The sequence below is a fragment of the Pinus tabuliformis genome, chromosome 5_2 (assembly GCF_031772625.1).
Source record: "Pinus tabuliformis cultivar Carrire ecotype Pingquan chromosome 5_2, CPIR1, whole genome shotgun sequence".
Classification (NCBI taxonomy): domain Eukaryota; kingdom Viridiplantae; phylum Streptophyta; class Pinopsida; order Pinales; family Pinaceae; genus Pinus; species Pinus tabuliformis.
Window position 1 is genome coordinate 308,185,353 of NC_142306.1, and position 13,708 is coordinate 308,199,060.

Here is a 13,708-nt window from a genome sequence, read left to right on the forward strand (position 1 = left end):
CACCTCCGAGCAACCTGGTTGTTTCCTTTAATTGGGATCACCTAGTCAATCCTCGGTTACCAGCCTCCATACCATTTCGAATTATAGTTCAAGTCTATCGCATGGTTATGGCTGGTACAATTATTGATGAAGGATCTCCTATGAGTATCCTTTCTTCAATAGCTTGGGAAGCACTTGGTTCCCCACTGCTTCTGCCTGAGATGAGAAGCCTTGTAGGTTTCCATCGAGAAATCACTCGACCTTTAGGAATTCTTCCCAATGTACCTATCACGTTAGAAGGGAAGACTATCCAAATGGGTCTCATGGTAGTCCAAGGTCCGTTAGATTACAATTTACTCCTTGGACGAGACTATATTTATCGCATACGTGCTATTGTGTCCTCACTCTTCAGAGTGATGTGTTTTCCGCATGAAGGCAGAACGATCAAAGTCGTAGACCAACTTTCATTCCCCGGTTCACACTTCACATATAGCCATTTGCCATTCCTAAATGGTCTTATTTCCACAGGAAATGCCCCAGCACCTACCCCGTCATTCTGATGACAGCAGCTCGCCCGGGCGCGTGACTGAAGCCCGGGGGCATCCTCCAATCGAGTCTTTCTAAGTAAACCTTCATTCCATCCACTCCGTGAATGTCATGAAGGGGGCATGTATCTCGATTGGTATAATCATGCTGGGGGCATGCAACAATTTTCTTTTTTCTTTTAACAAGCATAGTTTTTCGTTTCAAGCTTGTGTAAACATGAAACCGAACCCAAGCATAGTTTTTCGTTTCAAGCTTGTGTAAACATGAAACCGAACCCAAGCATAGTTTTTTTCGTTTCAAGCTTGTGTAAACATGAAACCGAATCCAAGCAAAGTTCTTCATGGTTCAAGCTTGTGTAAAAATGAACCCAGTTACATCCCGTGATTGCCTTTTATCCGCTAAAATTCTGCTAGATGAGCCTTGGTTGTTTCATTCCATCGCCACCATCTTTTTTGGCCGATCATACGCTTTCACTTGGTTGTTTCTCCTTTCCTGAGGAACCGCAGCGATGAGTGGTCTTGTTAGCCAGCCTCTTAACCTTCACGTGTTTCAAGTAAAGTTCCACCATTACCGGAACCAGTTGCTATCCCTTATACCACTCGTTCCTTCAGGACGAGTCGCCTTTACGCTCTTTTGTGACTCGTAAAATATGAAAAGATTGCCGAGTATTTTTCCCTTTTTGACTCGTTAAAGAAAATAAAAATGGAGGTCCTCTTTCAGCTCTTTTCTGACCATTTAAAGAGGAAAAGATTGCCAAGTCGCTCCTCTTGACTCGTTAAATGGTGATAAGGGGCGGTCGTTTTAAGTTCTTTTTGTCGACCGTTAAAACATAAAAAGATTACCGGGTTTTTGTCGTTTCAAACTCGTTAGTGGTTACGAAACGACGTGGTTTTGACCGCTTTTTTACTTTTTCAGGTCGAAGTCACTAATCATGAAAAGTACTCCTCGATCGTAATGATCGGGCGGTTCTTTCGGGTATTATTTTATACTTTTTCGGGCCCGAGAGACACAACTTTACAAAAAAGGACATCCATGGAGTTTCCTTTTCTGCTGTCTTTTCAAACTCTCTAAACAAGAAAAGACGCCGAGTTCTTCCTTTGTCAAACTCATTAAAACTTAATGACATCGGATTTTGTCACAACACAAGCATATGCTATCCCCATCAAGCTTGTTAAAAATAACTGGGGTACTCGCCAGAAATGGTGGGGGAAAGTAAAATTTTTTGAACCATAATTATTACCATAACGGCAGTATGTCGCTCTTGAACATGGCACTTTTTGTTTTCGTGTCCAGGGTGGGGATATTTCATCTCATATCTTTCACTTGCTTCCATGGATTTGGGTACCCTATTTGACCTCTCATTCACTCATTGCCTCGTCATAATGACCTTTGATACATTGATGTCAAATACTGCCAATTCCGTTAATGTGCCGCCGATATGTTCAAGAGAAGTTGACCTCTGCAAATAAACAACCTCCCTCTGATAGTTCGCACAATCTCGATTCACGACATTATCTCTCTGTCTCATGTCGATGATGTGGGAAACATTATGGCCCACCTTCGATTAAGGTCACTCCCTGTCGACTTCAGCTCATTATCCAGGAAGTTGAACTAGAGACTCCCTTCCGGTGCCTTGGAGCCTGCATGCCTCAATGGCAGGTTCTTCGTGTTCAACGTGAGGTTTTCATCATTGGCCTCCGATCGAATGATTCTACGGGTGTTCGACTTCAACTCATTGATTCACACGCCGTAGATTGTACCTATAGTACCTTGAGGGCCATTGTCATTATTGGTGGTACCTCTCGCGTCTGTTAACAGTCTCCATTATTGACTGGTAATCAGGCGATGTTCATGCATGTTCGACTTCAGCTCATATATTCACATGCTTGGACTTGTACTCTTGTTCGGGTCGAGATGGAGCGCAAGACCCTGGATTGTGTCTGTTGGAATCCAGGCGTGATTCTTAATACTTGACTCATTCACTGGATGGTTGCGACCATACCTGAGTCAAATCATTGATCCTAACCAGATGGCTGCGTCCATACTATGGATCTAGATTATTTATGTACTCTCTTATGGATGGCTACGACCATACCACGTACATCTTGTAATTGAACTATCAGTCATGTCTCTTAATACAGCTCCTCGGCGGCAGTAACTATATGTGCTCTTGTGTGCTCTTATGTGTGTGTTCCTGTAAAGCATTTCACCCCTCTCCACCTCTCGGACTTCATGCTTTAGGGGGCATCTGTTACACAGTAATTTGTCACCATCCCTGTTACTCCTCTTGTCGTACCTTGGAGGACTCATTCCGGGAGTTAGAAGAAGTGACAAGGGTTAAAAACACTTGCATTATGTTCCCCTGAGTATGTACTCCATGTTCCCTGAAGACACCTTCTGCAGATCATCCCTAAAAAGTGCTCTTTTTCCATTGGCGCAAGTCCACAGTATCCTACCCGTGCCAATGATGGAGATCCTCAAAAGAGGGTGCGACCATTGGTGCTCTGTCTCAAAGCAACGGTCGCGCCAACCAAATTTAGTCATGCTTTTTTCCTTAATGCACGTCCGACTGTTGTTTCCTTCATTACATGGAGCTTTTTTGAGGATAGAAAATCAGTCTTTTGTCGAGCTTTATCCATCTTTATGGCTTTTGCTAATTTCAAAAAAGGTGTCCCGGTTCATCGCATTCTCCTCCCTTCTCCATCTATATAAGCTTGTCATTATGCATTGGACAAGCTAGTGCAAGTGCAAGAGAGAGTGTTGGTGTTAGTGTTATGCTAGTGATTTGGTAATTGAGTTATAGTAGTGATGATTATTGGTCATGGAGAGAATGCTAATGAGTGCTAGAGAGGTTATGCTGCCAGAGAGGAGTTGCATGTCAAGACACATATAGTTACTCACCCAGCCAGGATAAGGGTCGACATCAGAACAATGGTTGTAACTTTTCCTGTTTATTAATTGATGAGCGACTGCTATTATAGTTCCAATCTCATTATCTGTCATGGTGATATGTTGATTTATTTCCTTTCTGACTGAAATATAGTTGTGCCTTGGTAGTTTCTATGTTGGTATTTGTCTCTTCCTTTGCATGTGCAGGTATTCGTTATGATCTGTTGGAGCAAGGGATCGAGGATATCAACTCTGCTTCAATCATAGCGTTGGACTCCAGGTTAGTCTTCTTGATTCACCTTTGATGCATAACTAGGAACTTGCGTAGCAGCGTGGTTTGTTTGTGGCTAGTTCTGTGATAGGCTAGTGGGATCGCCTCTGTCCACAGAGGGGATTTACCTTACCAACAACCAACATGACCAATCATCCACAAATATCATCCTGCAACTCATAGACCAGGATCCATATGTCTAAAAATAGACTTTGCGCCAAAAATAGCCTACGAGCCCACTTAGTGAATGCAACTTCTTTTCACAAAGCTCCATCATCTTGTTGCATTTTCAACACCTGGAAGCCCTAGTTGGAAAAATGCTCTCGAAGCACTGTAACATCTTGGGTTGATTTACTAGTCCTAGAAGCCTTGGCTGGATAAATGTTCTAGAAGCCCTAGGTGAGTTTAGTTACTAGTCCTCCAAACCCTGGTTGGACAATTTTTTTGGAAACCCATAATAAGTTGTGGGTTGGATTACTAGTCTTGGAAGCCTTGGTTGGAAAAAACACTCTAGAGCCTTAAAAGGCTTGGGTAGATACCAATCTAATGATGGTTTTATGATGTTCGATCGTGATGTGGAATAAATGTTTGATGGGTTGATTTGATTGGCCTCTGGAAGCCCTGAATGGTTTTAAATTGATGTGTTCTATGAGATCCCACATTGATGCTTGGAATATGGCACGAGGGTGACTATTTGAAGAGAGTTTTGGCTCAACCATGTCTACGGTCGTGTGGAATGTGGCAGTCCCATACTGGGTTGGATTTTTCATCATTAATATGAGGTTATTTATCCTTTCTAATCCATGAGTATTATACTGGTTGATATGGGGATTCTATGGCTAATGTATCCTTGATATTTCTATTTCTATTATGCTGATTATAACCATGTATTATGGCAATGATGATGTATGGCTCTCATCATGTTTTTATTAGTAATTGAATGAATAATGTAGCTATGACCTAATAGATGATAATGCAGCTAATGATATAAGGGAACAATGCTTCTCAGTGTTTATAAGATAAGTATGAGACCCCTATGCATAGATTTGTTATTTACACCTGTAGATTGTATTGATGCCAAGTGTTTGATAGAATATCGGTCCCGGTTGGGGATGGTTAGGCCTAGTCTTGGATTCATTTTTTGGTTTATTAGTCTTGTTAACATGTGTTTAATGGATTCCAAAAGTTACAACAACTTTTGGGCAGTGGCCAGAATTATGGGATTAAAAAGTACCTTAAATCTTGCGGACTTTGGCACAGGTCTGCTGGAAATAGTCCCTAGATGCAGACATGCAGACTTGTGGGGGCGTCCAAATCTCTCTGGACATTGGCATGCCCATAGCATGTGAGCGTCCATAGGTTTACTAGCTTAAAAACTCAATAGGACTTAGGGGCCGTGTTATAGACATTTTTGTGCCTCGCAGCATGGAGCATGAAATGTCAATAATTACAGGGATCCTCAGTCCCTAAACATGTTGTTCTTACCCCTAGAAGAACAAGGTCAGCAAACCATAGCACTTCCTATCAGTTCTCCACCTGAAAACACTCAAAAACAGGCTATTTTTGGATCATGTCAGCTGCTCCACTGAGCAACTACGCTGAATGTCAACTGCTCCTCCTTGTGCCTACACTGAAAGTCAAAACCAATGAAGGCTACCTGCGCTGGGCGAGATTGGCCAAGTGGCACAGTCATTCTACAAGGTGTCAATTGCCCAGGAAGCTTCCAAACTGACACTTGGTTCAAGGAATTCGCCCTGTGATGAGTAAGAGGTACTTGATCTCCATGTGTAAGCAAGGATCTCCAAGTGGACTCAAGAACTGAAGATTAACTGAAGAGGGAAAGGACACAAGGCAGCTGTAGGGCAGTCTCAAGCTGACTCATCCTTTCTTCTTCTATCCTATATATAGAGCTCTTCTATGAGGTCTAAGGAGGCTGGAATTTTGTGCAAAGCAAGGAAGTACTGTTGGTTTACAGTTAGAGCTATTGGGTGATTGCTTTTATAGAGGTGAAGAGGAGATTTCTTGCTGCTGGGGAGGTGCTGCTGGATTGGAGCCATTGATGGTTGTAACCTTCTCAGAACCTTTTACTTCTATCAATAAAGCTTTGAATGTTCTCCTATATACTTGTATTGCATTGATGTATTGTATTTACTTGTATATCTGATTCACTCTAATCCATGCATCAGTTATGAGTACATGTTTCTTGTAGTTTCCCTCTCTTGTTTGTGCAGGATCTTTGTGTAGCTGGGCCGGTAAGGGAACAAGGAGCTGGGAGCAAGGGACGAAAAGAGAAGACAAGATCGACAAAAGTGAAGGATATCGGTTGGTCAATCTTTTCTTCCTTCTCTGTACTTTCATAAAGGAAAATATCAAAGCTTTACTTTTAGTTGTTGCCAAGGAACTATCGCCCTTAGAGTAGGGACAGGGTCATTCCGAGTCGGATACTTTTCCCCACAACAAACTGGCGACTCCACTGGGGAACTGATATCTTGTTGGTTTGTTGTGTTTCTAGCTATTCATCTCATAAACAAGGAGAGCACCAAATCGAACCGCAATTGAGTCCTTCAATTGCAAAGTAGAGGGCAGCTGCTCTGGCTCAGTTTCTGAGCAAGTTTATGATTTGAAGAGCTGATCCACAAGGATTATTGTACTCTTTGTGATAGATTTTCATCCTCTTGATCATCCCTTAGCTTGTACTTGACCTATAGCTTTTTATTTCAGCAAAAACAGTGAATTTTTGAGCTTTTTATGACCCAGAAACCCTTGTAAACGCAACTCTCGTGTCTCAGTGCAGGTTGCCCAAAGGCAGTCTGCATTTCAGCGCAGGTACTCCCTTCGGGAACTGTGTTGAATTTCAAGTTGACAGACCAGAGCCTGCGCTGAACCAGTTAGCCAGTGTCTTGCTGAGGTTTCCTATTGTGTCTTGGCCTTGTTTTCACTGTTATTTTGCTGCTGATTGCTTGTCATTATACTTGCTGTAAACCAACTATCCTTGACATTATTCCCCCTCAGTTGTGCGATGAAACTGTGATTGTTCTTTCAGTATTTCTTGTTTCATTTACAGTTTCCCATTGTGAAAAGTGAACTAGTCTAGCTGTGGCCTCTTAGATCTAGAACTGTAGAAGTGTCGTAGTGATCTTAAGAGCTAGTTTGATTACTGTTCATGGCTGTTTGAGTTTGTTTGCTTTCATCTTATGGTTTGGATTCATACATTTTTAGTGTCGAAAAAAGTACCTGTAAGGCGTCTTTTGATTTTAGACAAAACTTGTTTGTTTACGCTTCAAATTGAATTCAAGATTATACAACAGCTTTCCTTTTTGTATTACATCAACATTAAGGAAAAAAGAAAAGAAATACCTGCATCGTGCATTTGCGTTTTTGATAAGTTTGCGTGATTGATCTAGGAGAAAGTGCATTAGTTTGTGCTTGGTGATCTGTGTGAAAAGATGATGTCTTTCTTTTCCCTCAGTAGTTAGGATTTTCAAAGCTAAAAAGATTGTAAAGCTTGCTTATCATTTTAGCTGCATTTAGGAATTTGTACCAATACATCTCGTGGTGATCCTGAAAGACAAACTGCTAAACAAAATCAACTTAAAATATATTGAATGAACCTAACAACTCTTTGTAACATAACGCTCACAATAGAGGTCTAGGTAGAGACGTGTTCCGGCGTCATTAAACGTAGTGACTGTCGATCTCTACGAAGGTGGGTGATTCCTCCTGAGGGACGATAGCACTAATATGGACTTGTGCTCCCGCGTACCGTCGCGTATATTGGGAGACCCCTATAGGCATTTATCCTTTATCCTTAGGAAGCCGTGTCGGCCGCCCTACTGATCGCGATGCAGTGAACACAGCATTCACGAAGATCGACCACCCGTACCGTAAAACGTATTCTGTGGTTTCGTGAAAGGTTTGGCACACCCTCTGCCTAGATCTCCAGAGCAGTTTCTTTTGGCCTTTTTCAAACTCTATAACTGAAAAAGTCCATCCGAGCATTTGTCACTTCGGGCTCGTTAATACATCGAAGGCGACTAGAGTCATCTTTAGCTTTTTCTCGACTCTTAAAACATGAAAAAGCAAAGTTGTGTCTAAAAGCGTCGTTAACAATTTATTTTAAACGGAACAATCACCCTTTATTCCTGCGTTGATCTTCAAATTTAGTCTACTTTCATCACAAAGTTCTTGTAGAATCGCTCGGAAATCTCTTGGATAGACTAAATATGTCTGAACAACCGTCGACATCCAGGACTGTGTCATCCGACACAGCAGCGGCAGAGCCTCCTGCTGCTACTCCAACGATGTTCGCTGGTATACCATCTGTCCCGGCAAATTGTCAACAACAAGCCGAAGTCCCATCAGGGACTGCTTCGACGACATGGTTAGTTCCTATTTCTTCATCCGGATTATCATCTGGTATTTCTTATGTTGAAACTCAACAAATTGATCCAATGTGTCTTCAAAGGCCGATCTACCCTTTAAGTACTGGATTGCCACCATATGGAGGGCAGTATGCCTTTTCATTGTTCTCTGCCGAAGAACAACCATATGGGAGTTTACAACAAAGTTCAGGTCAAACTGGAATTACATCTAGCGGTTGGGTACCAATACTGCCTCAGCAACCAAGGGTTGCATATTCCATGCAACCAGTCCACCCTGTGTCGAATATACCTGGTATGGTGATTGCGTCGCAAGTACAAGCGCTACCTGTTGTATGTCAACCCCAAGTTTCTCAGGTTGCCATACAACAGCCTCTTGTCTCGACAACTCAATCACAACCTCCGGTTAGTGCCTCCTTATCTGGAGCGACTCAGGCTCAAACAAGTATTGTGACTCCTCATCTTGGTCAATCATCCAGTATTGGTCAACAGCAAATGGTCCAACAACCAGAGCTGGTTCGATCTCAACAACCGCCATTCCAGCAATCATATCAAGGACCTGAGCAACAAGTCTTTGGAAGCAATGGACAACCATGCTATAATGGTTATGCCCATCAACCTTGTCAAAGTTGCCAGCATTATGCTGGTCTGCAAAGACCCATTGCTCAGGCGATACCATCTTATCCTGGATATGCTTCGCCTAACCTGAACCAACAGTTGCCCTTTGTAGCAACTCTAGAATTACCAGATCTAAACCGGTTGGCGAATGATCCAATTGCTTATGCCCCTTGGTGGCCAACGATTCTGCATAAACTTCCATCGGACATTCCTAAATTCAATGGAAATCCTGGCGAAGACACGTCGAATCATGTGATGACTTTCCATCTGTGGTGTTCGTCGAACACCTTGAATGATGATTCGATAAGGCTTCGCCTTTTTCAGAGGACATTGAGAGGTCCGGCAGCTAAATGGTATATTGAATTACCTAGAGCCTCTTTCGACAATTTCAGTTCCCTAGCCACGACTTTCTTAACCCACTTTCAGTTACCTATAAGGTACGAAACTGGAACAGAGATCTTAACCAATTTCAAACAGACAACGGCCACACATATATCTGATCATATACATGAGTGGCGTCGTCGTCGCAGAATGGTAAAGACTTACGTTCCAGATCAGCTATTAGCTGAGTGGTTTATAAAGTCGCTTCTTCCTGCTATAACAGAAGATGTGGCCAAGGGAGGGGTCGTAACAGAGGAGCAGGTTATTGCTCGCGCCCAGTATTTAGACTTAGTATATACTCAGTCTGGCACGCTCTATGATAAGATACCTGATGCCCCCAGACCGAAATTTTCAATTCCTCCTCCTCCTAGATCAAATAGTGACTCTCATGCCGGTGACGGTGTGATTGGCACTACAAACACAAAGTCGACAAGGGATTCGAATGAGAAATCCCGTAAGACTTCGAATCAAAAGGAAAATGAAGAACTTCTTGCCTCGGAAGTAAATTCCATGTCGACCGACAAGGGCAAACAACTGAAGCAAACAGGGGACAAGAAGAAAAAGACAGGGAGAAAAAGGAAACCCCCTTCGGGGTGTCATATATGCGATGAGGATCATTGGACAGCAGATTGTCCATGCAAAGCTGAGCTTAAAAGATTCTTTAAGAGTCCGAAAACCTCAGTTGTGTTGACTGATCCGTTTCCTAATCCTGGTCAAAATCTGGTTGCTAATCAAAATGCTTCCCGATCCCAAGTGCTTATGTTGTCTACCTCAAAGCAGCAGAATAATGCTTTGACAAGGAATAAAGATTACGGGAATCCATGGCTGTCAAATAACAAGGCTAATGAACAACCTAGTAGTTCGACGATAGCTTTGACCAAAGTTGTGCCACCCATCATTCCTGAACCAATGATAAAGTTGCCAAAGGGAGTAGTACACAAATCGACATTTAATCCTCGTGCCAAAATAGCACAGAATTATAATATAATAGAGAACCTGGCCCAATCGTCGTCCGCTATGTCGACACTTGAGGTACCGCAAAATTGCCCCTCCCAAGAGCAAACTTTATTATCAGCAATAGGTGGGATTGGCCCAATGGATTCCAATCTTGTGGCCTTTGATCATAAAGGATATGACCCTAAGTTACCAGCTCAACTAGCTTTCCTTATTCAAGTGAAAGCGCTCAACAAAATTGTTCATCGAACAATTATTGATGAGGGGGCATCTACATGTCTTATGTCAATGAGTTGCTGGAAAAATTTAGGCTCACCACCCTTGTCGAAATCGTCAACGACCTTAAAAGCATTTGATGGACGATCATACACTCCCTACGGGATTATAAGTAACTTGCAAGTTGAACTAGGGGGCAAAACAGTAGAAGTCGATGTTGAAGTAATTGATGGAAACCTCGATTACAACATCCTACTAGGAAGGCCCTGGATATATGCCATGGCCGCAGTCGTGTCGACCTACTTCAGGAAGATTGCATTTCCCTTTCAAGGAGGGATTACAGTCGTCGACCAACAAACTTTCCTCCCCGACAGTTCACAAGTTACGGGAAGCATTCCAATGATCCATGGAAGCGATCATTCGCTTCAAAATATTGGAGTAGGTCTCCTAAAAGACCCTGCCTTAATGGGTACTTTTGCCCTACCGCCTGCAAGAAATCTGGCGGAAGTGGCCACAGTGGAAACCTACAATATGAAATCTTCTATATCTAATGGATTCGGAAGATTCCTGAACATTTTGTCAGCATGGATCATCGCCCTAATGGAAATACTGTAAATACAGTGGGCTTCGAGGATAGTTCCTAACTCATGTCAACCTCGTTAAAAAATGAAATAACGAGTCTCGAGGACAGTTCTAATCTCGTGTCAACCTCGTTAAAAAATGAAACAAGGAGTCATGAGGATAGTTCTTTTACTATGTCAACCTCATTAAAAAAATGAAACAAATCCCCTTTCTCAAAGGTAAACCTTCATTCCAACCACCGAGTTGAATGCAATGAAGCTTGGGGGGCATGCACCTCGTTTGCATTATTATGCTGGGGGCATGTAAAATTAACCGAGCAGTTTTAGCACATAGTTCATGCTCGTTAAAAAATAAACATAAGTTTTAGCAGTGTTTTGGCGCATTCAAGCTCATTAAAAAATGAACCCATCCCGGTAAATAACCTGGGTAAATGTAACCTTTGACAGCCATATTAAAGCCCTTGGTCGTGTTCTTGCGGTCTCACCTCCATCCGTTCATTTGGCCAATCGTTCATCTCCATATGTTTGTTTACCCATTTTGAGGAACAGCTGCGAAGAGTGATTTCACTTAGCCATCCTTGTGACACTGCCGTGATTGGAAAATTCCAACCTGTACCTGGAATCTGCTGCTATCCCTGTTTATCACTCGTTCCTCAAAAGACGAGTCTTCTTTGAGCTCTTTTCATCTGACTCGTAAAATATGAAAAGTTTGCCGAGTTTTGGCCTTCCAGCTCGTTAAACGACCGGAAGAGCTATCCCTCCACTAGATTTTAATCTTTTTGGACCCGAGGGATTATTGCACAAAAAGATCGAGCGCTTGTTTTGTTCGGCTCGTTAAAGCAATCAAAAATTCATCCCTTCTGTATTGTTTTATACTTTTTCGGACTTAAGGGATTAGATGACGAAAAAGGAATTATGGAGTTAACTTTCTGTACCTTTTCAGACTCTCTAAAAATGAAAAGGACCGAGTTATCCTTGTCGTTAGACTCGTTAAATTCATTAAATAGCGACAAACTTGTCTTTAGACGAGAACGAGTTTCCCTATCGCTAAGCTCGTTAAATCATAGCGATGGGCTTGCCCGAAGGGCAGGTTATAGAACAAGCATATGTTATCCTCCTCAAGCTTGACAAAAATAAAGAGGTACTGGTCAGAAATGACTGGGGAAAAATTGGGAGAACATCGAAGCTTAATGGTAGCAAGTCGCTCTTGAACATGACACTTTTCTTCCGTACCACATCGGGTTGGGTTGTTTCATTCACCGGTCTCATCACCATGGTCTTCACCAAACCATCCACATTTTGGGGTAATGCTACCGATCCATCGCATCAGTGTCGTTATATGTTCAAGAGAGGTCATTCTGAAAGTGTCAACCGTGTCCCATCCACTGCCATACATTATCCTTCATCCATTCATGATCGCCACCCTGAATCATATGTCACAGTTTGTTTTCACCTCCACTAAAATCATTAGCTCCGTTCCGTGTCATTGATGTGGGATTCATTAAGGCCCTCCTTTGACGGATCGCTTCTTGTCGACTTCAGCTCATTATCCAGGAAGTTGATCTAGGAACAACCCCATTAGTACTTTGAAGCTTGCATACCTCAATGGCAAGTTTCTCACTTCCGGCGACAGGTATACATCAATGACCTTCAACCAGAAGATTTTGCGTGGCGTTCGACGCCAAGTCCTTTATTCACGCCATGTGAATTGTACTGCAGTACCTTGAGGGTCATTATCATTATCGGTGATTCCTCTCGCGCTTGTTAACGGTTTTCATCATTGACCGGTAATCAAGCGATGTCTTTCCATGTTCGACTTCAACGCAATTCTCACATGGATCAACTTGTACTTAGAGTGAAGATCGAATGAGTTTGAAGACCCCGGATCTAGTTTCATCCATCCGGGCTGCGATATATATTCAGGAAATATAAAAGCATTTGTCATGTACGTCATTGCAGCAGATGATCATCCTATTCAAAGGATGATAATTTCAGCAGAAAATTATCAGTCTACCATCAGACGATCGTCTGTTCTATGTACCAAAATGTAGTTATAAAGCTGAGCATGGGAATGCCCGCCTCAGCTAGATCATGAAAACAGAATGAAAAATATTGTATTGTATTGTATTGTATTACAGGGCGCCTCCTCAGCACTTGAATGAACTTCAGATCCTCTAGATAAAGCATTTCACCCGATAAACGGCCTCATACTTTAGGGGGCAACTGTTATAGACATTTTTGTGCCTCGCAGCATGGAGCATGAAATGTCAATAATTACAGGGATCCTCAGTCCCTAAACATGTTGTTCTTACCCCTAGAAGAACAAGGTCAGCAAACCACAGCACTTCCTATCAGTTCTCCACCTGAAAACACTCAAAAACAGGCTATTTTTGGATCATGTCAGCTGCTCCACTGAGCAACTGCGCTGAATGTCAACTGCTCCTCCTTGTGCCTGCGCTGAAAGTCAAAACCAATGAAGGCTACCTGCACTGGGCGAGATTGGCCAAGTGGCACAGTCATTCTGCAAGGTGTCAATTGCCCAGGAAGCTTCCAAACTGACACTTGGTTCAAGGAATTCGCCCTGTGATGAGTAAGAGGTACTTGATCTCCATGTGTAAGCAAGGATCTCCAAGTGGACTCAAGAACTGAAGATTAACTGAAGAGGGAAAGGACACAAGGCAGCTTTAGGGCAGTCTCAAGCTGACTCATCCTTTCTTCTTCTATCCTATATATAGAGCTCTTCTATGAGGTCTAAGGAGGCTAGAATTTTGTGCAAAGCAAGGAAATGCTGTTGGTTTACAGTTAGAGCTATTGGGTGATTGCTTTTATAGAGGTGAAGAGGAGATTTCTTGCTGCTGGGGAGGTGCTGCTAGATTGGAGCCATTGATGGTTGT